General features: G+C 37.3%; 1 protein-coding gene across 1 annotated transcript in view; it reads left to right on the top strand.

Annotated features, from left to right (window-relative positions):
- The first annotated feature begins 14079 nt into the window (after positions 1-14079).
- Positions 14080-22165, top strand: part of LOC105100373 (platelet glycoprotein 4) — a 73399-nt gene continuing 65313 nt past the window's right edge. Inside the window, exon 1 of the mRNA XM_031454775.2 lies at positions 14080-14267. The gene's annotated coding sequence lies outside the window, so the exon portion shown is untranslated. The remainder of the gene's footprint in view (positions 14268-22165) is intronic.

Raw genomic sequence — 22165 nt, 5'->3', positions numbered from 1 at the left:
GAGAGAAAAGGATGTGTTCCACACAGTTTGTCAAGTAGTTATTCAGAGGTTTGCAAAAGAAAGTTTGTGAATTCATAGAATGATCAATGGAAAAGTTAAGATGATTGCAAAAATTTTCATTAACTCCAAGAAACCACTCAAGGGCATACACTGAGATACCTCAGGTAATGGAGGCATATAAATATCTTCTAATTTTTATGTACCCCATCTAAATGCTGCTTCCTCCAGGTTCTAGAAGGGATCTAAGTGTGCGTCAGTGATTTGAGACAAACGAGACGATTGTTGAGACCCTCCTAGGATATTTTCAAGCTATTTACAGATCAGACTGCTGCACGAGTTACTTATATTCTTCCTGGGAAGGTGGGAATGAAATCCTCAGCATGGGAAAGAGAGGAAGGGGGCCTGGAAATCTGGCTGAATTATACGGTCTGAGAAGATTTTCAAAGATGGGGAAGGGAGGCTGGGTTTAAGTAGAAGAAAGGGAAGATAGAGAGTCACTAGTTACATACACCTTTGGTTCTTGGAGCTTCTGTGAGGCTCAGTGGAGTGTGGGAAGATTTGCTAATGTCTCTGAGTGAGCTCAGCTAATTCTCTCACGTGTCAGAGCTGATATGGCTCGAAAATGGAAGGTGGGTGACTTTTGTCCTCACAGTATGACCAGCCCTCCCTTTAATGACTCTTGTCACCTTGGTAGCACATTAATCTCTCTATTGCCTATTCTGGTACCCAGGAACATGTTTTCTCACATAGCTCATTTGAAATAATTTATCCAGTAAATTTTCATAGAAAGCTTTCAGTGTGCTGGGCCTCGTGCTAAACAAGGGTAAACTTAGTTGCTCACTAACACTGGCAAAACAAAACAAAAAACCAAGCCAAACGTCCAAGGAATTTATATTATAATGGGACAAAGGCCCTATGTGACATAAGGCAATAGAAAAGTAGAGTTGACATTTTTAGACTTAGTGATTTATATTATCTCTTTGATTCAACAGATTTCTTAACACTGTAACTAGCATTCTATAGTGAAATAAATCCAATCAGTTTTTTCTGGCTTGTGAATTGACAGGTATGCAAAACAAAACAGTACTTTCAGGACTGTTTTTTCCTGGTGACTCCGGACCTTGGTCTTTGTGATTTTAAACTAATCTCTGATTTAGCTTCCAGCTCCCAGTATTCCCATATCCACTTATTTTGTATGTGTCCCCCATGTTTCCTCTCTTGTTTGTCAAGGCCTTTGCACTGAAGATCTAAGAGCAATTTGCTGTCCAAATGGCAAAATGTTGATAAAATTGAAGCAGGGGGATGGTCATATAAGGTCATGATACTTTTATTTCCACCTTTGAAAAGTTCCAAAGAAAGTCAAGAGACAAAGAAAACCATAATTAAAGTGATTTTCAGATACTGTGTATATGAACAAGATGAGTAGAAAATCGATGTTTAACTTTACAGGAAGAGAGACATTTAGAGAAAGATTCACAAGCCTAACCTGTACTTCCTTGGTCCATCCAGAAACACAAGTATTTTCTGCTTGAAGAATGTCGTGTGCAATTAAGTCTTGATATGAAAGATTGTCAGTCTCCTATGGCTTCTAAGTTTCCTTGATGGGGAGACGTCACATAAAGCTTGATCCAGAATGAGGCCTTGAAATCTTTACTGCTAAATTCACCCATTCCTATGTTGTGGTCATTGTTGTTAACTCAAATTTAACATTCCTCAGGTCCAAGTTTCTTTTTTAACATGATAACTCTCACCTTAGGGACCAGATGTTTCCTTTAGATCAGGTTAGGGCTTTTCAGTCGCTTCCTTTTTTTCTTTTACAATACACACCTACCGGTATCTTCCATGTGGTTGTTTGTGAGCTGTTACAGTGCAGAGTCCTTGAACTGGAAGCTTGGAACAGTGGCTCGGGGAGGAGGAAGGAAGCTCTAAGCAAAAAATGTGGTAAAAAGAAAAAAAAAAAAAAGAAACAAGCACTGTATGGATATACTAGGTGAGGCTAAGAAAAAAGAGACAACATTGTCACAGCTTGTTTAACTGATCTTAATGTAGAAGGAAAAAATGTCTTATGGGGAAACGTTCAAATTTGCATTCTTAGTTTAATATTTCGATAAGTTTTTAATTTTCTTTTTAGAATATGACTGAGTGTGTAGTTTAATGTTCTCATTGTATTATCACAGTTTCTATTACATATCATTTAATGGGAAAAACAGAAGTACTGACAGTGTTATTCACTATGCTTTTTTTGATGTAACTTTTGCTCCATATGACCAACTAGAAAATGCGCACATTCAGAAGGCACTCAGGAGTGTATTGGCTACTGTAAGAACCAAGTTCCTCAGGCCCTATAATTTATCATCTTTCTGCTGCATTTCACAATTGATAAAATTCAAGTTTAGCAAGGTTGAATGTCCTGTGATCACACATCTTACATACGTGGTAGAATCAGCACTCCCATTGTAATCTTGCCCAGATCTCCTGATTCAGAATGGTTTAATTTTCAAGTGCCCTATTACAGGAAAAGCACTTTTGTTTCCTTTGACAATAAAAGAAAAATAGCATTTAAATATATATATTCTGAGGGGTTTTTTTTCCAGCTTTTCAAAAGTCTACAGAAGACTGTAAATGAATCTCAACCAGGTTGTTAGTTAATTTTCAAATGTGTTGAATTGCTGATTTTATCTAAATCTCATTGCAAGTGGTGACATAATGTTTTTGCCTTAAAAAAAAAAACTACATTATTTCTCAAGAATTCATTAGATTTAGAACCAGGATATTTCCAAAAAAAAAAAAAAAAGTGACAAGACAATCTTTTTAATTTTTTAAAGCAAATGCTGTATTTTAGGGATGAAGGTCAACTTTTTCAAAGTCTTATTAAAATGAGGATGAGAAATCATGTGTCAGTAGGAAAAAGTCACTAAATTTTGTGTTTTGCATACATGCCAATTCACAACCCAGAAGAAACTGGATTTATTCTGCTACCAGGTAACTTTATAGACATAACACACATTATAGAAATAAATTCTTACAATACCTATAAATACTCCAACATCTCTTTTGAAATGCATTTTAATAGGTGATAAATGAATTCAGGAGACCTAATGGCTTTATTTTTAAACCCCAAACTGTTCACAAGCTGGTCATTTGGGCCACCATCTGAGTGTCAAGGATGATGATTGATTTTTCTAAGGTCCTCACTGAAAATATCCCAATAAAAAACTAGGAAACCCTATTTTGATGGAATAAGCCTAATTAAAGACTGTAAGATAAAGCTGAGATCAATATTCCAGGCAAAGAACCTATGAACACCACAACCAGTGATGAAGTTTGAGCTTTACATCAGAGAAGTGTTCAGAGCTGGACGAGAGAGTTAGGAATGTCATGAACATAGACTGGAAATGGGCAAATAGGTCTGAGTTTTGCAGGCTGTTTGAGGTGAGCAACAGAGTCACTTGCCTGTGATGCAGACTAACTTCTTGAATATTCTGAATGGAAACCTAGGTTAGTAATTAGATACAGTGATTGAGGAAAATTCTCTTTCCTTTCTGCTGGGCTTTTTTTCCGTCAGGAATAATAACCTGTGTGTATTTTATTTTTGATTTTTTTTGAAGTATAGTTGGTTTACAATGTTAATTTCTGGAATATAGCATAGTGTTTCAGTTACACACATACATATATTCCTTTTCATCTTTTTCATTACAGGTTATTACAGGATATTGGATATATATAGTTCCCTGTGCTGTATAAAGTAGAACCTTGTTGTTTATCTGTTTTTATATAGTAGTTAGTATCAGCAAATCCTGAACTCCCAATTTATCCCTCCCCATCCCCGACTCCCCCGATAACCATAAGTTTGTTTTCTATATCTGTGAGTCTGTTTCTGTCTTGTAAATAAGTTCATTTGTGTCACTTTTTTTTAGATTCCACATATAAGTGATATCATATGATATTTTTCTTTCTCTTTCTGGCCTGTTTCATTTAGCATGACAATCTCCAGGTCCATTCATGACAATCTCCAGGTCCATTCATGTTGCTGCAAATGGCATTATTTTATTCTTTTTTATGACTTGAGTAGTATTCCATTATATATATGTGTGTGTGTATGTACACCACATCTTCTTTATCTAATCATCTGTCAGTGGACATTTAGGTTGCTTTTGTGTCTTGGCTATTGTAAATAGTGCTGCTATGAACATTGGGGTTCATGTATCTTTTCAAATTAGAGTTCCCTAATCCCTAGGACATATGCCCAGGAGTGGGATTGCTGGATCATAGAGTAAGTCTATTTTCAATTTTTTGAGGAATCTCCCTCCTGTTTTCCATAGTGGCTGCACCAAACTTCATTCCCACCACTAGTGTAGGAGGGTTCCCTTTTCTCTGTACCCCCTCCAGCAGGAAGGCCTCCAACCCCCTAATTGCGTCCCCACCCCACACACACCAGGCTAAACTGAAAGTAAAAGGAAAGAAATTGCATTATTGCATGGTCAACAACTTCTCAGCATCTGCCTCCTTGTTTGTGCCACTTATACAAGGCATAACTTGTATAATTTCTGCTGTATTCCTTCACTGAAAAATGCATGATGGGTCCTCACTGAGTATTTCCCCACTCCCTATGGCAACTATTGAAACAGTGTGGGAACATTAAAGGAAAAATATTCTCAAGTTCGACAGTTATGATGTGTCTCAGAACAAAAAGTCACCCAAGGGCAGGTTGCAGAGATCCAGAGTTACAAACCACACTAGTGATACACGTCAAATGCACAGTTGAATGAGCCATCATACATTAACAAAACTGGTAGAATTGGAAAAAAAAAAAGTTTCCACAGTTGCATGGGGAGGGTGGATCCATACAGTTTTCAGACCTTTGACCTTTGCTCAGCTGATGACCTAGTTAGTCTTCTATGTGTTGGCCTTTATATTTTATCTGACTCTTTGGACTAATTGACATGTAGTCAGTCTACAGGCATTCCTTAATATTTCCCATTTAAATCTGTGCACTTTCAAATAGAATTTGACATGCCCTCCCTTCCGATGGAATGGTTACTGCTTCATTAAACCACTTTAACCCCCGTCAGCAGTTGTGGACAGCAGTGTCCTTTGAGTGCTGTGTATAACTTAGTCAGTCTACTTATTTGTGCTTGAAAAGGCAAAAATAAAACAGCATGTATAACTTTAGAGAAAAAAACAAAATTAAAACTTCATCCAAGATAAAAATTCCAACATGAAATGCAGAACAGAAAGCTGTTATCCTTGTCACCTGCCCTGAAAGGGATCATATCTACAAAAGAAAGGGCAAAAGTTGAAATCGCTGAACTTAGCTCACATTTCTCAGGAATCTATCGCTACAGTGCCTAAACTCGGTAATAAATCAGACAACTATGATCAGCAAACATACTGGCTTTATCATCTAATAAGAGACTATTGTGATATGCTGTGCTATTATTAAACAGTTACTTGCACTTTACCTCACAGAAAAATATAAAAACACCCTGTTATATAATATTATTAAGTCTTTAGGCTTTATGGCAGAACTGTTTCTCCTCTTTGCACCCTTAGAATTATGACTGATTTGTGGCTACATATTGAGTCACCAGCTGAAATCATGGATAGGACCAGTGATTATGACCTGAACTCAGTAATAAGGTACATGGACTGGACATGGCATCCCTTATCTTCCCCTAATAGTAAGTTGTTAAAGACAATTTACTAAAACAGAAATACTCCTTACATGTACCTAGGGTATACTCAGAATATGGAGTGGCAAAGAATATTCAATTTATATGTTTAGAGTTCTAAGATAAAATACAGAGACTTGGTAATTTAATGCCAGTTTGTGAATAGGGAAATGGAAAACCATGGAGAGTAATGGATTGCAAAAGTTTAAGATAGTAAGAGTAATATCAGGGCAAAAGGTAGTAGAGGGATCTTGAATATCATTCTAATGTTCTTTATTACCACCCTGAGATACTTATAATTTTCAAGGAGAATACAGGGAGTTAAAAATAGCAAAGCAAAGGGAAAGTATGAGCCAAGATAATGCAGAGATTAAATCCCACCAACTTCTTTCATAAATCTTCAATATTTCCACAGTCCCTACTGAATGGATACTTTAGCCAAGCATTCAGCTACTTCTGTGATCAGCAAACATACAGGCTTTCTTTTCCTTTTTTTTTTTTATTTCCTACTTTTGAGTTGGAAGAACTTCAGGCAAAGTGATTGACTGTCTATTTTCTATATATATCCCACACCTTTAAGAGCCTCAGAATCTTTCTTTGTGCTCTACTTTAGAAACCCCCATCCCCCCTTTTCCACTTGCTCAAATCCTGATCATTTTCCAAAACTTGACATAATAAGCTGCTATCTCTGAATTTCCTCATCTCTAAGGTCTCAACGCAAATTATTTATGCAAATATTATGGTTTTATAACTAGCTACCTACCTATCACTGTAAAGCAGTTTTCCCAACCAGTAATTTAAAATATTCAGGCATTAACAGTGATAAAGATAGTAAATGTGTGTGTTTTGACTTCAGTTTTAAAATCAATTTGAAATATAACTGCTTAAAATAGAAAGTAACAGTCTGAGATCTTAAAGGCTATTAAATGAATATACATTCAATTTATCAACACTGAACACTGCCAGCTTTAAAAAGTTTTAAACTCTATTTAATTTTAAACTGCCATTATTCTTATTTTAAAAAAAAAAAACTATTATGTAAATGATTGATTAAAGACATAGATAAACCTAAGCGTATTGAAAACCACAGGTAAAAGTAGAAGTAGAAAATTTGTGTATCTGCAGATTTGCACCAGCACCATCTTTATCGGATGTGAAAATTGCATTCAGTTGATTCACATTCCAATAAAGCAGAGAGTCGTGTCTAGCAATTGAAGATCAATAACCAGTGTAAGGTCCAGATGTAGAATCTAGTTTGACATGTTCAAGGAAGGGCAGTATGGTTTGAGCAGAGTGTGTGAAGTGGAACATACTAAGAGTTAAAGATGGAAGAGAAGTCAATGGCCAGCCATGTGAGGTCTTTTAGATTCTGAATCTTTGACGATATTTTTTACTTTTGAACCTTTTGTTAGGATGCTTTGAAGACAGTGTCCATTTTAATGTTTATCTCTCTTAAGGATCTACTTAATGTTTTCTTAGATTTTGGTACATGAAGAAATTTGATGCTTTCTGAAGGACTGCTAAGTTTTCTTTTATGATAAGAACTTTGAAACACATGCCAGTTCCCTGTGGTCCTGGCTGCCAGGAGACACCAACCTTGGGCTTGAGTGAACTAACATTCCTCAGTGATGGTTTGGGGGCACATCCATCTCCACTCCTTTACAGTTTTTTTCTTTATTTGTTACATATCTTTGTTGATTTTCTGTTGTTTATTGTTTTAAATACCTTTTGGAAATAGGTATAATTTTTAAAAAATCAATAAAGCCAGCACATTTGTCAGTCAGATCTTTCTTTCTAAAACTATGATTCATATGAAATTTATTTACTAAATAGTGTTAGTGTCTAGAGACTATGGATTACATTAAATGATTAAGCTCTTAATTCCATCAGATAAATCTGTATGCTAAGTATGATAAAATAAGATTTAAATTTACAGGGAAGTAAAGCCACATAGACAATACTATGGGAGGTCAATTCAGGGAGAGTTTTTGCTGGCTAAGGGGAATTAAAGAAAAATATCACAGAGAGGAGATGCTTTCATTGAATCTCAAGGGAAGACTACTGCAGAATATGGTAATATTTACTGCACACAACAATACTAAAGGGTGTCATTCATATTGTATATGTGATAATATATGTATAATATGTGACAATATATACATATATATGGCAATTTTCTTGTAGAGTGCAGCAAAATATCTTACAGAAGTGGTTCCTTTCACTTACATAAAGTAACCACATAGGCTAATAGTAGAACTAAAGTAATTTTTAAGCATGGATGTATCCATTAATTCCAATTTAATTTGCCTGGGATGCAAAATGAACATGTTATGTTTTTTAAAGCTTTCAATGTACATACCATTTTAAGGATCACTGAATTTGGAGAGTAACATTTAGATGGAGAATTGAAAAGCTAGGTAGAGGAAATATTTGAAGCAGTGAAAGGTCAGAATGCAGAGACCATTTCATTGAAGAGCAGGAACAGAAATAACTGAAAACCTTCAGTACTGGTCTGAAGAGTTTAAACTCCATTCTCTAGGCAGTGGGTGCTATTAATGTTTTATTTAAAATAAATAAATCATAAAATCAAATTTTTGTTTTAGAAAGATTACTCTGAAAGCAGTGGGAAGGATAAATGAGAGGGGATTAATTCTGCATGAAGGAAAATCAATTAGGAGACCATGGCAAAGGTTTAAGGTAGGTAGTGATCGACACCTGATTTTTTGGTAGAGGTGGTAAAAATGAAACACAGGAGACCAAAGGAAAGTATATGGTGAAGTTAAAGTTGTTAGGAATCAGAAGATGAGTGGGTTTATGGGGAACAGCTTCAGGCTGGGTGACAGGAAGTATGGTGATATAATCTTACAGAGATTAAGAACACAGACTGAGAGATAGGGAAGCGGAGACGTGTTTAAGGCAGCATGGTAGAGATGTCCACAGACAGTTGACATGCAGTTGTATCACAGTGAGTCAATTACAACACAGTGTTTACGAATTTACTTAAGACCTGGAGTCATGGAGATCTGAGCCCAAATCTGGATACTTGGGGCACTGTAACAGTGAAGTAAGTTACCTAACCTTACTAAACCTCCATTTAAATTTATAAAATGATAAATATTAGTTTTATATCCAGAACTTAGAAAAATTAAACAAGTTAATACCCATTACTAGTGTATAGAGAATTCTCAAAAATGTTAACTAAATTCACTGTTAGGATGGAATTTAGGGGTAAAAAATAGATTTGGGGATTAACTGTACAAAGGTGCTAAATTGAGTTCATAGAGAGAGTATGAAACATCGCCAAGGAAAAGAAGATATAGGAATAAAAGAGAAAGGACCTAGACCTTAGTAGATACCTATACTTAGAATGCAGAAAGAGCAAAGGGAACCCAAAAATGGATAGGGAAAGGACAATCAAGAATGTGGGTATCTAATCTTTATGTGAAAAATATACGCAGAAACAGAGGAATCATCTCTGAAGTATGTTCTAAGGGCTAGAAGTCTTGATTCTGGAGCTTTGTTAGAATGTTTTGGTTGATCAGGATTATATTTAATTTTCCCCTGTTTCTCTTGAAAAAAAAAAACAGAGCTACATGCACTAGACAGTTTTGTACAAATGCTCACCAAGGAAGTACATATGAATTATTAGCTGATTATCATGTGGTAACATCAAAACCAACTTTTATAAACAGACAGTTGTGTAGCATGTAGGTTATAATTATAACAAACCAACGCTCTGTGTCTGATTTAAAAAACCAGTGGGACATCTGCTTGGCTGCTACTGTAATTGGCTACCAGCCTGTTGTTTTGTTGTGCTGGTAGAAGGACTTTATGTCCTTTGGATATTATTTGCTTTTGGTCCAGAGGGACCTGAGTTTCCATTAGATTACAAGCTCTATACACATAGCCAGATGTATGCAAGACTCTTGCACAATTTCTCCAAGTCACTTTAAAGTCTCCTTTTCTTACTGGATTCATTCAGTTTCCTTTGCTCCTTCCTCTGTGAGAATTAACCCTCTCCCTGGACTTGCAGTCTCCAAGGTGTCACTTGGTGTGTTGTGACCCTCTTAGCCATAGCCTGTGAAAACTTCCTATGAAGCCGAACAAAAAAGATACATTGACGTTGCAGTCTGAGTGTTCACTCCTGTTCACAGTGTACTCAATTCCACCCATGCACTCATTCATTTATGCAACCTTTCATGCCACCCACTCGTTCATTTATACAACCTTTCATTCAACCTTTCAGCAGCAGCTGTGCGCCAGTCAGTGAGTTTGATGCATTCTCATATGTTATGAGAAGAGTCAGTGTTTCTGTTTGAGTACAGCATGATTTCTAGAATAGCTTCAATCTAAAGAGTTCCTCAATTAGGGGCAAATGTAAATGTAAGGGAGACAAGCATTATTTAAGAAATCTTCATGTAGTTGATGAAGAAATCTTCATAAACTGAGATAAATGAGGATAAATTTTGAACGAATATTACAGTGATAAGCTGAGAGGTCAGAGAGGCTTTCCTGAGATAGATAGGTGTCCTTATATAATATGTACATGTATAGACACATATATGAACATTCAATATCCATGTGTATCATATATATACACACCTACACATATATAAATAAATGCATACTGTATATACATATACATACATACACACACATATATAATATATATACATTTAAATATATATGTATATTAGGGAAGCCTCTCTGACCTTTCAGCTTAGTTTATCACAATAAAACTTTTATTTATCCCACTCTATGATAATACACTATGATTTGTTAAATAGTATTATCTCCCTTCACTAAACAATAAAATACTTCAGAGCACAAACGTTAGCCCTTTACTCACCATTTTTCCCCAAAGGAGTAGCACAAGACTGTACACATAAACAGAATCTCAGTATGTTTTGCCGTTGGATGAATAAGTGATTAAATGATCACCCATCCACCTTACAAGGGAAGAATGCCAGTTTGGGGCTGTAATGTTTCATGTAAATTCTGATAAGGCTTTCACAATTAATGAAGATGACCTTGGAAAGGAGGAAAAAATAAGGGTACACAATTTACCAATACTTTTAGATTTTAAAGACTTAAAAGTATGACTCCATCAGATAATTTTTAGTAGTATAGATTTCAGTCAAATCTTCATTACTTCTGAATAACAAACATACAGCCAGCATTCTCCTCTAAAGCCAGCTTTGAGAGGAAAAGCTTTACCTTAAGCTGATGTTTGATAAAAGGGGATTTCACACATGTATAGATTTGAGATCAAGTTAAGCAGGGGTTAATTGTAAGCATCTGTCACAATTTTCCTGCAGGAAGATGTTCCTTATGAAGAATGTCCTTAGGTGAAATTATTTATTCTAGGCTAACATGGGAAAGCAAACAGACAAACAGAAACCCTGGAAAGAAGAGTATGTTAATAAAATCAGTTACAAATTAGCCCCCCAAATGTCTTTGAGATCCTAAATATACAATTTAAGCAAGCATAATAACCCAAGGGCCTTTTCCAAATGTGTTTTTCCTAAAAAGAAGTTAGCAAGGTTAACATGGTGAAGCACCATGAATATTCTCATTGTTTTCAAGTGTGTACAAGGGTTAAAGCCAAAATTTCCCGACAAGGCCACAGACTATTCCTTTCCTGTCAGTGTTCCAGAGCCAGGGACTGAAGAATAGTTTACTGTTAACCCTTGCACAATGGACAGGAATATAAATGAAGGGGCAGATCTTTGATTTAAAGTCTGAATTTTTCTGAAGGGGATTTTTTTTTAAAGCATTGTATTATTGATTTAGAAGGCCTAAACAAAATCAGCACGACGTAGGACTTAAGGATGAAGTCAGTGCTGTTGATGATACTTGATGAAGCACCCTGGATGGTGCTGGTTGGATGAAGAAGAAATATCTGAAAGAAGGCGAGCCCTCCCAGGGCATCAGGGAAATAGGATGTGGGTGAGGGGGTGCGGAGACAGAAAACAGGAGTGTGACTGCTATCACTATGCAGGATGCTTCAGGTGTGGACAGATTAATTTGATTGCTGTTCTGAGAAAAGGTTTTCACATAGAAATGGGACATTTCACAATAATTTCTCATGAGGGACATTCTATTGATAGCTGGCAACAGGATTGTTCGTTCAGCTTTCATGCCTGAAAGTTTATAGTACTCACTGTGCAACAAAAACTGGGTGAGATTTTGATTATGTTTAGTTTTAATACTTTAGATTCACAAACACTTGGAAGACAACCACTTTGGGGTGAAAAAGTCCTAGATTTAATTAATATCCTGTGATGAAAAGTTTAATTTTGAAGACAGTTGTTGAATAAAATCTCTGATGATCCTCTGGTTGAAGGGGGTCAGAGGTCTTGCCCCAGTTAGTTATCCCAGTGCCACAGTCTATTCTTCCCTCTCCCTCACCACCCACCCTTCACAAGTCAGTGCCCCGCAGGGAGTGAACAACTGAATGCTAATGAGTATGTACTTGATAGGCAGGAAATTCCAGATTTCCTATCCTTATTCATAGGACATAATTCACATTTAAAGACAATGGGGCTTAGAGTGTCCCATTTGCTGATGCTTACTGTGATTCCTAGAACATATGTGTGATCCTGAGTTCACTGAATTTGTAGTTTGTCTTTTCACTTCTTAGATAAAACATTTTGTTTAACAAGTTCCAAGTTCAAGGAATGGAAACACTTTTTACACACATGGAATACTTTTGTTCTGTAATTAAAAAGGTCACATTCTATGATAGTCAAGAATAGGGTCTTCCTTCTCATGCAGAAATTTCTCATATTAACCACCTGACCTCAGCAGCTGACTGCCTGCCACCTGGATGTCACTCCTCTCTGACTGCCAAACGTGTTAGTGGCTGAGAAGTGGCCATCGGCACTGGGCCTCCAGGCTCTGGTATGTCAAACTCTGCTTTTGCAAAGAGACAAGGACAAGCTGAAAAAAGTAAATGCAAGAGATGAGAAATAGCTAGCGTTGTGCTAGCCTTGTGCCTTTACAGATCTTCTATCTTCTCCCTGTGTTAGGGACATAATGCTTCTGGGGATTTCCTGGTGTCATAGCAATACTCCATAGGGACCATTTCGGTATTTTCCCTAATTTGGTAGAAAAAAAAATTAAAGAAACCTTGGAATTACTCCTAGGATGGCTAATCTGACACAGATACAGTGTGGATGAAACTCTTTTTAACCTGTAGCTATATTTTAGGATGGGAAAGAGACACGCTTGCTGTCAAAACTGAGTCAGACTCTCATCTGAACTGCTTATTAGCCACGTGTCCATTGCCAGTATTTATCCTCGGGCGTTTCAGTTTCCTTTCCTACACTCATTGGCCCTAAAAATATTAACTTGATTTGAAAGGATATTTTGAGATTAGGAAAAGAGAATGAGATTATATGATACCTACTTAGCAAAGTGCCAAGCATGTAGACAGTGCTCAATATGTGGGACCTTTTACCAAGATATGAAAATACTAGTTTTGGTCATTTGAAAACACAGTCATTCTCCTTTCTGGGATGATAAGTAATACTGGTTACAGATCAGCTTCATTTAGAAAGTGGTTACTCCAAAATCCATCATTCTTCTTTAATACCATTCTGTAAAAAACAATGAAAACAGTACTTGAAGATCTCAGGAAAGCAGCATGACCTTTCCAGTTCCTCTGTTCACTTTGGTTTAATATAGTATTACAGAGTCTTAATATATGAATCCTGGAGAGTGATTTATTGTTAGAAATCTTGCCATTATAGCTTTAGAATAATAACTTTAATCATCAGAGTCTGCTCAGGCTGAGGGTAGAGCCTTATTCATATGCTTACTAACAGTACTAAACAAAATTCAGTTTAAATCAGCTGCATTATACAATTATACCAGAAGATTAACTTCAACCAAAGCACCGTGGCAGTGTATTGACATTTTCTGCCTTATTAATTGAGGCAAACAAAAAAAGGACCAAATTACTACTTATACCATATAGGAGAAAAAAAACACTAGAAAGCTTACCAAAGAAATAGTCAATATTTCAAGGACTCAAGTGCAAAATTAAAAAAAAAAAAGTTTGTTGAATAAATATGTAATATTCACTATTATGTTTCTTTCATACTTAAGGAAAATTTGAACCTGACTCTGTACTATCACAACAAATGCTAACCTTGGAGAGAAACAAACTGATTATTAATGATCGATTATCTTAATTCCCATGTTTCATAAGTCAAGCAGCTATCTGTGAAGGAGCAAAACAGGTTTTAACAGGAAACGGATTAAGGGTTTTATTTTCCTCAACAGAGGCACAAAATGAGCGAGATTTTTCAAGTTAACTTTCATTTCATCTGGCTCAAGTGTCAGGGATCTATATTTATCTGGGTTTAGGCATGCAACCCAAGTGCTGCAAGTTTCAGGGTGTCAGTGGCTTTCAGATGTCAGGACAACGTCAAAGACAGATGACTGATCAAGACCCTGTTCCTCATTTCTGAGTTCTCAGCTGCTGTGCTGTGGAAATCATGTGTTTATTTTCTGCATCTTCTCCTTCTGCACTCTGTGCTGCCAATTTTAAGATCCTGCATCGGGGCAAGCAAGCTCCTCTAGAAGTTGGTGAGCGGAATTATTTTTGTTTAGGGGTGTGGCTATAAATGTCTTTGTAGTTGACGGACTATCAGCTAGTAAATATTCATAATTATTATTTGTAACTCTTGAAGAAGTTAAATACTATCTGGTATAATGATTTTCTGTGATGCTTCTTTTAACAGATTTATAGCTTTCAACTGAATGGACTGAATAGATTTTTAACACTTAAGTTTTCCAGTTCCACTAGTCTCCAAATTCATCCCATGAAATTTCCATTTGCACATGTTTATACCTTTTACTTAGTATTGAAAAACTTAATTATTTTAAAAAGTAAAATTTTAGTGGAAAATGTTATTCCTTCAGACTTTCTAAGTTGATGTGGCATGTCCTAATCGAAACTGATTTCTTACTTAGATTTTTGTTTACCTTCTTTTAAAAATATTACTCTTTGGAAAAGGATACTTGAAAATTCTGACCAATTCGATTTTTCCCTTCCAAATTGAAAAAAAACTTTTTTTTAAATGATAATAGAATTTGACCTTTGATTATGGGACCTGAAAATGTTTTGGGGTGTGTTGTCGGGACTGACAAGTATACTTAAGAAATAATTTAAAAGGCTCAATTCTCAAACTGATCACTAGGAAAAAAAAATCCATGCATAAAATTATTGATCATTAGTGATCATAGAAATTGTATAGACAGTGGGTACCTGATATCTTACTTTGAGGGGAGGGGATTTTGTTCCATAGTTGAATTTTTGTTGCATGGTGTGTTTCATAATATGGCTATATAAGATCAGGAAATACTGCAAAGAGTGACAGAGTAATGACTTATTCAGACAGGAAACTTAAGGACATACTTATTTAGAGATTAGTTGCTGATACTGAAAAAAAAAAAAAAGCAGTTCTCTATGCTATGCTACAAAGTGTAGGAATGAATTGGATAGATTTCTCTACCTTTAAAGAAGATCACTTCCTTTTATTCTTTGCAATGGTTGCTTGGAGCTGTGCTGAATTCAGGGGGAAGCATTTTGGGCTGATACTTAAAGTGTTAACTTCTCCTTCACTTCCTGCACAAGAACTCAGAACTCAGGTGGGATCTGGATCAGATGAAGAAAAACAGGCAACCCGTCTTGTTCTCAGGTATCCTTGAGATAAATAAAAGTGGGATTTGTAGGGCAATATATGAGACTCTTGCCATCCTGACCCAAGGGGAAAGGAGAAATATTTTTGAATGATCACAACATAAGCACTAATTATTTGGAATTAGATCCTTTTGTAAAGGACAATGACTACTTTGCAATGAACTATTCTGAGAGTTTCAGAAAGAAAGCAAACATCTGAGGATAATAAAACAATTTTCACCTGGGAAAAAAGATAAGCTTCTGAACTCAGAAGAATCACTGCTAGGCAAAAAAAAAAAGAAAAAAGAAAAAAAAAAAAGGCTTTAGAGTGCTAACAAATCAGTGGCAAAGGCTAGATAAGACTGTAGAGTGGACCAGTTAAATGGAAGAACATGTTTTTCCTAGAGCAAAGAAATACTCAATAATAGAATGCTGTTGATGTGACTATGGCTGATTTTGCTGTTAGCACAGATTGCTGATTAGGATGACCAATGGATTTAATCTTTGGATTTATAAACTAAGCTTCACAGTTGAATTCTCTGGAAAAAATTTCACAAAATTTTGAAATTACAAGGGAATGTTTTAAAATGAATGAAAAGGAAAAAGTTTTTTGTTGGTCAGTTGTTTATATGTTTCTGATGGCTTTTTGGATGAAAACTGTGAGGTGTGTCACCACTTTACTACAACATAAAGGAGGGATCTGGAGTGAGAGGCGGGGAGGTGCCAGAGGAGAGTGACACCATTTCTGAATCAGTTACTGGAATCTGAACTAGTGCCTAATCCAGAGTGATTCTCTCAATCACAATGAATTGTTTATCAGGAAAAGGAAATAGTCTAAAACTAGCTTAAGTGCACAGAGAATATAAAAAGAAATATAGCTTTACTGTTGTGTATATTTTATGTTGAAGTACAGACACTAGCTAAGCAGCCGACAAGTCAGTGTGCATGCCACTGCTTCCTCACTGAGCTCTCCAGCAGTTTCTTGAGGGAGAAAGGTCAGGTGAATTCTGTTTTGTATCTTCTGACAAATTTAGCTGGGTGGAGAATAAATAACACTTTTAAAATAGGTGCTTGGTGGTACACTGTTAAATAGTTTAAGATGTTTTGAAACATACCGAGAGACCTTTGTCCCACAAACACAATCATGTGAAGGCGGAAATGACAGAAAATTGGCAAATGTTATGGAGGGGACAGAGCAGACTGCTTGGCTACAAACACCAAGGACTCCAGAGTGTGTTCAAATAGAAAAGCGTTGTTCGTGTCCTTCAGTGCTTGTGTAGTTTAAGAGTTTTTAAAATATTAGTTTTATCTCTTAATGTTTTTTTCTTATTAAATCTTCCAAACTTAAATCTCACATTTCTCCCATTTTAATCTATAAGGAATCAAAAGGGATATTAGTGGTCATGAGAACACATTCCAATTGAAAGTCATCTGGAAGCTCCCTCTGGTCCGTGCGGGACGTCCTCATCACTCTGGCTGAAGTGTAACGGGTGCCGCTGTAAGGAGTCTTTCTCATGTGTCACTCTAGAAAGTTTTATAAGTAAAGTAATAAAAGTTAACTCAGCACAGTGGTCCCACAGCATGGACCCTAAGCATGGTATCTTCTCAGAGCAGGCATCTATTTTTGTAAGTGGGATCTTTTCTAATCATCCTCTTACTTTCAGCCTGAACTCTAAAAGAGCAGAAACATATTTTGGTTGAATGTGTGATGGAGTCACTGTCTTTCAGACTCACTTATTCATTGGTACATTTGGTAAATACTTACGGGCACTTACTGTCAGACACTGTTGTATACTCCAGAGAACATGATTAGAAATCATATTGTGCTGGACATTTATAAGAATCCAAGGTCTTTTATTTTTCTTTTTCTGGTGATTGTTCTGAATTTTGTCTATATGGAATGAAACCTTTTTGTAAAAGTTGAAAAACTTAAGTTAGTAAGTGATGAAGACATAGGTTGAATTTTGGGTGTACCATCCCCACCACTGCAGCCAGACAGACTCCTTCATGAGCCATCATTCTCCTGAAGAAAATAGGCCAAACAAGGGAATTAAAAATAATGCTATATTTACAGGAAGAGTAGAAGGAAGATACTGGGCAGAGCTGCTTCCCTCATCCACTCTTAGCTTCTTGCCATTGCCTTTCCAAATGCATACTGGACTCTAAATTCTGCTTAACTAACAAGCAGTATGTGGAAATCCCTCCAGAATAACTACGCTGTGCACTCTAAGCCTATCTAAGTCAGATAGCTTCCTAAATTTATTTCTTGTTGAACTATTTTTGTATGAAATTGTAGCTTAATTTTGGGGCAGGAAGACCTCTAGTTTCCATGGAAACCTCTAGTCTCTATGAGCTGCCTCCTTTTAAGAGCTGCTTGGTCAAAAGTTATATCCAAACAGACACGTAGACAACAGTTACAGGGCAGGAGAACACAAGCTGTGATAAGGGCAATAACCAGTGGTAAGGGCTCTGTTTACAGACCTTTGCTGTTGTGAAGCATCACCACTTCCTGCTGGGCTGTAAACTCCCTGAAGACAGGGGTCACTTGGGGTCATTTGTAACTTAGTGTCAGCAGTACCCAGTTTCTGACACATGGTAAGCACCCAATAGATAGACGGTATCCATGTATTCAAAAATATTATGGCTAAATATTCTCTAACCCCAAATGTTTACCCTCCAGTGAGGTCTATGAGCAAAAATTTAAGAATTTTTAGTCATTTAATACAGTTTAAAATTGATTTTTCCCATCTCTTACACTTAACACTTTTAAAAATATCCAAATAGACATAAACCTCTACCATAAGGTAATACATAGATGTTTATAGCTTTCTGAATAAGAAATTCTCAGGTAGGTATTTTCATGGAAATATTACCACCACCAGCACCACCCCTGCCATTCTTAAAAATTCATTATGAAATTTAATAGAGAAGGATTCTGTATTTCATATTACACTCAGTATTTACATTCAGACATGGACAATTTCTCAGTGAGTCAAGTCCATGAAGCTCATCTGTCTCACCTAATGCCACTGAGTCTACACACAAGGCTTAGAGGTGCTTGCTTCTGTGTTCAGGCTGTTAGATGTCTACACTACGTGTACCCAGTTTTTGGAGAAAGTCATTCCACTCTGGGTCCACTGGTCATCTTTAAGATTGCTAAAAAGCAAAGTAGAGATTTTGATTTCTCCACTTCTTACTTTATGGGAAGCCATGGTATGTATAGTAGTTGTTCTTTGCTAACTTAATCACGCATACTTCCACAACCCTTCCTGGGGCTGGACAGGGTGGCCAGTGTGTGGTAGAGGGGCAGGTGTCATCATCTGTTTTCTTCCTCACTTCACTGGTCAGAGTTCCTTCATGGCCTCAGTGGGAGCCTCTTTGCCTTCAGTTATCCAAACTTCTGTGTTTTGCATTCTTATACTGCCGTCCTATTACAATAGTTCAGTGAAATTCTGCATTTTACCAGATGAAGTCAGGAAAAACAGGATTAGGCAAGGAAAAAAGTAAATTCTAGTATTAAGAGGCAAACAGAAAGGAAGCTTACTCTAATGATTCCCACTTTCTTCTCTACCCCATTAACATTCCTCTTGAGTTTTCAACATGCCATTTTGTTTTCACTCTAAAATCTCCCATGCAGAACTCTGTACATAGTAACAGCAAGAGCATTTCTGAAGCTGAAATCCTGTAGAATAAATAAAAGCAGCTGAATCAATCTGAATAGTCTTTTGTGAAAAGAAAACTTAGTTTATTACTATTTACCATGGTAGGGCAGCAGCTATGAAGCTTGGCTTTTTTTTCCCGAGGTGTAAGGCTGGAAGTCAACTTTCAGTGGGTATCCCAATGTTCACATTTGTTCATAGAAAAAGCTGCAAACAATAGAAATGGGAATAGTTCTTGGCACATTCGTAAACCAAGATTCACTGATTTTTACAAGTGAGGACTCTCAGGCCCATAGAAGTTAAGTGAGCTTTTATGCCCTGGGGTAGCCATTGGATTACCATTTTTCATTTTCCTGTTTTGCAGTTTTTCTAGGCTCCCCCTGATATCATCATCTACCATGTGGTGTTTTCTATTTTTATAGTTTCAGCTATAACCTGCATGTTGAAGACATCCCAAATCTACTTTTCATGACCCCAGTCTCTTCTCTGGGCTTTAGACTCATCTGTCTACATACCTGCTGGTCGAATTCTACATGTGGATGCTCATCGTCTTGAGTTTAAAGTGTCTACCCTCTTTCAACACACAGCCTTATTGCTGTGTTTAATCACCATGTGTGTTTTATGCTCAAAATGAAGTTGTAAACAACCCCAAGAGAGATAGGCCTCTGACTATGCCTGAAGCTATTCTAGTGTTCAGTCAAATGTGTGCACCTATGTGTACTCTGCAAACATTTTTTGTACAGATAAGATGGATTAAATTATCATAGCTAATTATAACCTACTGGTGCCCTCAAGGCACTCTGATAATAATTATGCAAAATGCCTAGTATTTAATGAGAGGTACTATAAATTATTGGTGGAGATACACTCCCTGCAGCTAGACTGAAAAGCTGTGAAACTTGGGATCTGCCACTTTCCAGCTCTGTCACCTTGGGCAAGGTAGTACACATCTTCTTGCCTCTGCTTCTTTGTTAAATAAGGATAATTAAAATACCTTCCTCATGGGTCAGTTGTTCAAAATAAACAAATTACTATATGTAAAACACTTACGCAGGTACCTTGCACACAAGTGCCAGAGGAGGGTTAACTATGATTAATTCTCACAATTATTTTTAAATGGTCAGTGTTACCCTCATGTAAGAATGAGTGAACAGACTCAGAGATTAAGAAACTGGCCCAGGAGTTAGTGAAACGCTAGCGAGAACTATCCTCTCCCAAATCTAGTCCTATTATTTCCTCTCTGTTCTTCCCTTCATCTCGTTAGTCTGAGCCTGAAACCTAGGACTCATTCTTGGCTTCTTCCCCCTCTACTAAGCCAATTATTACTCACCAAGGCTCAGCTGTTCATGCCTTTTAAATAAATTCTCATCTCTATTAAATGTAGCTGAAATCTTTCCCAACTTCATCCCTAACCACTGCATTAGTTCAGACCATATAATTTCCTGCCTAGATTATTTCAACAGACTTTCTCTTGCCTTCCTTCCAGTTTATTTTTCCATGTTACACCAGACCCCTCCTCCTCTAAGTCCTTGCCTACAACCTCTGAGTGCCTGGCTCTCCATTGCTTTCAAGAGAAAGTCCGAGTGAATGATTTCCTAGGTGTTCAGGCATGACCTTCAGTCTGGTATATTATGCATTATATTAGGGCTCTGTGATATCATCTGGTCCTATCATTCCAATGTCCTGTCTTGTCTTTCCAAAACTCATAGATTGGACCAAGCTACTTCCATTTCCCCAGTTGTATGATTTCTTACGCATCTGTACTTTGGGAGAATGCCTTTAATCCCTTTGCTCTCTCCTACTTGTTTACCTGGAACTGTGTTCTATATCAGGTAAGCTATCACTTTCTCCACCAGCTGTCCTTTCACATCCTTCCGGGATCCATCATTTTTCTCCCCACCTGGGTGTACACGTCACGATGTACCTTAACTGTTTACAGATCTGTCTTACTAGCCAAGCTGAAAGCTACTCGAGGGAAAACATCAGGTTTCTGTTTTGCTGATTCTCTCATTTTATCCCAATTAAAAGTCCAAAGAATGCTTAAGGAATTTATTTCATTCTTGGGAGGGCTATAGATTAATGAAACATTTGCCAGGGGCATTGGAGGAATAAAAGCATAAATGAAAAACAAAGTGAATGGTTCAAACTATTATAGGAAAGTACTTTCAAAAGTAACCTGAAATTTTCAAAAAGGTGAGTTTGCTAGGGGAAATGATTCAGTATGAGAACCAGTAAAAATAACTGCAGGAAGACTGGAGCAGGAATTTGCCTGCCTTTTGGGTTGTGATCTGGTTGGTGGTGAAGGGAGCCAGATCAGAACTCGGTTCAGGTTGCAGGCATGACTGCCCAGCAGCTGCCTTCTATGTAGGCAAGAGGTTGAGGGCAAGATAAGATTCGGGGAGGACATGCACTGTGATGAGTGAGCCAAGTTCAGAGTCTGATCTACTTTTAAATTCGTCCTTTCAGAAAACAAGGCCTGGCAAGTGAATGCTGAAAACTAGAGAGTAAGAAGTAATACCTCATAGCACTCAGCTCAGTTTTAACAGCTGTTTAAATCAGACTAGATTTAGCTTAGTAGAGCTCAAAAAATTGGGGTGCATGGGAATAAGCAAGTATGTTTGTGTGATCAGACCATTCAGGATGGCTGCTCTCTTGCTCTCTGTACATCCCCTGTTGGACCAGTCCCTGCTTCACCTACACTTGACACACGTGACTGACCTTCCCTCTTAATCATAGAGCCTAATCAGTGGATGCCTACGTACTTGCCCGGCTCCAGCTTGTGATTGCTCTAATCTTTAGATCAGAATATCTTCGTGAAGACAGCTTATCAGAAGGTCAGTGAGGGCATGCTCCTCTGCTGGTTTCTCTAGTAACCGATGAGCCAACCTGATGTCAGTTCTCCCTATAACTGGTAACCTCTCTGCCCTCCACCTGCTCCATCACCCCGACCCCAGGAGCGAATACTGCGGCCATGTCCTGCCCAGCCGCTGCCGCACTCGGTGGGGAGTCGCTCCAGGACCTTGCTTCAGAGGTGTAAGATCCTCCTGTCCATGGAACCACTGATGTCCCTGTCACTGACTCCGGGCTCTTCCTTCAGTCTTGAGGCTGAGCAAGTACCAGCTTGCAGGCCTGCGGAGTGCAGC

This window comes from Camelus dromedarius, chromosome 7 (genome assembly GCF_036321535.1).
Source record: "Camelus dromedarius isolate mCamDro1 chromosome 7, mCamDro1.pat, whole genome shotgun sequence".
NCBI classification, from domain to species: Eukaryota; Metazoa; Chordata; class Mammalia; order Artiodactyla; family Camelidae; genus Camelus; species Camelus dromedarius.
This window is presented reverse-complemented; position numbering and strand designations above follow the sequence as displayed.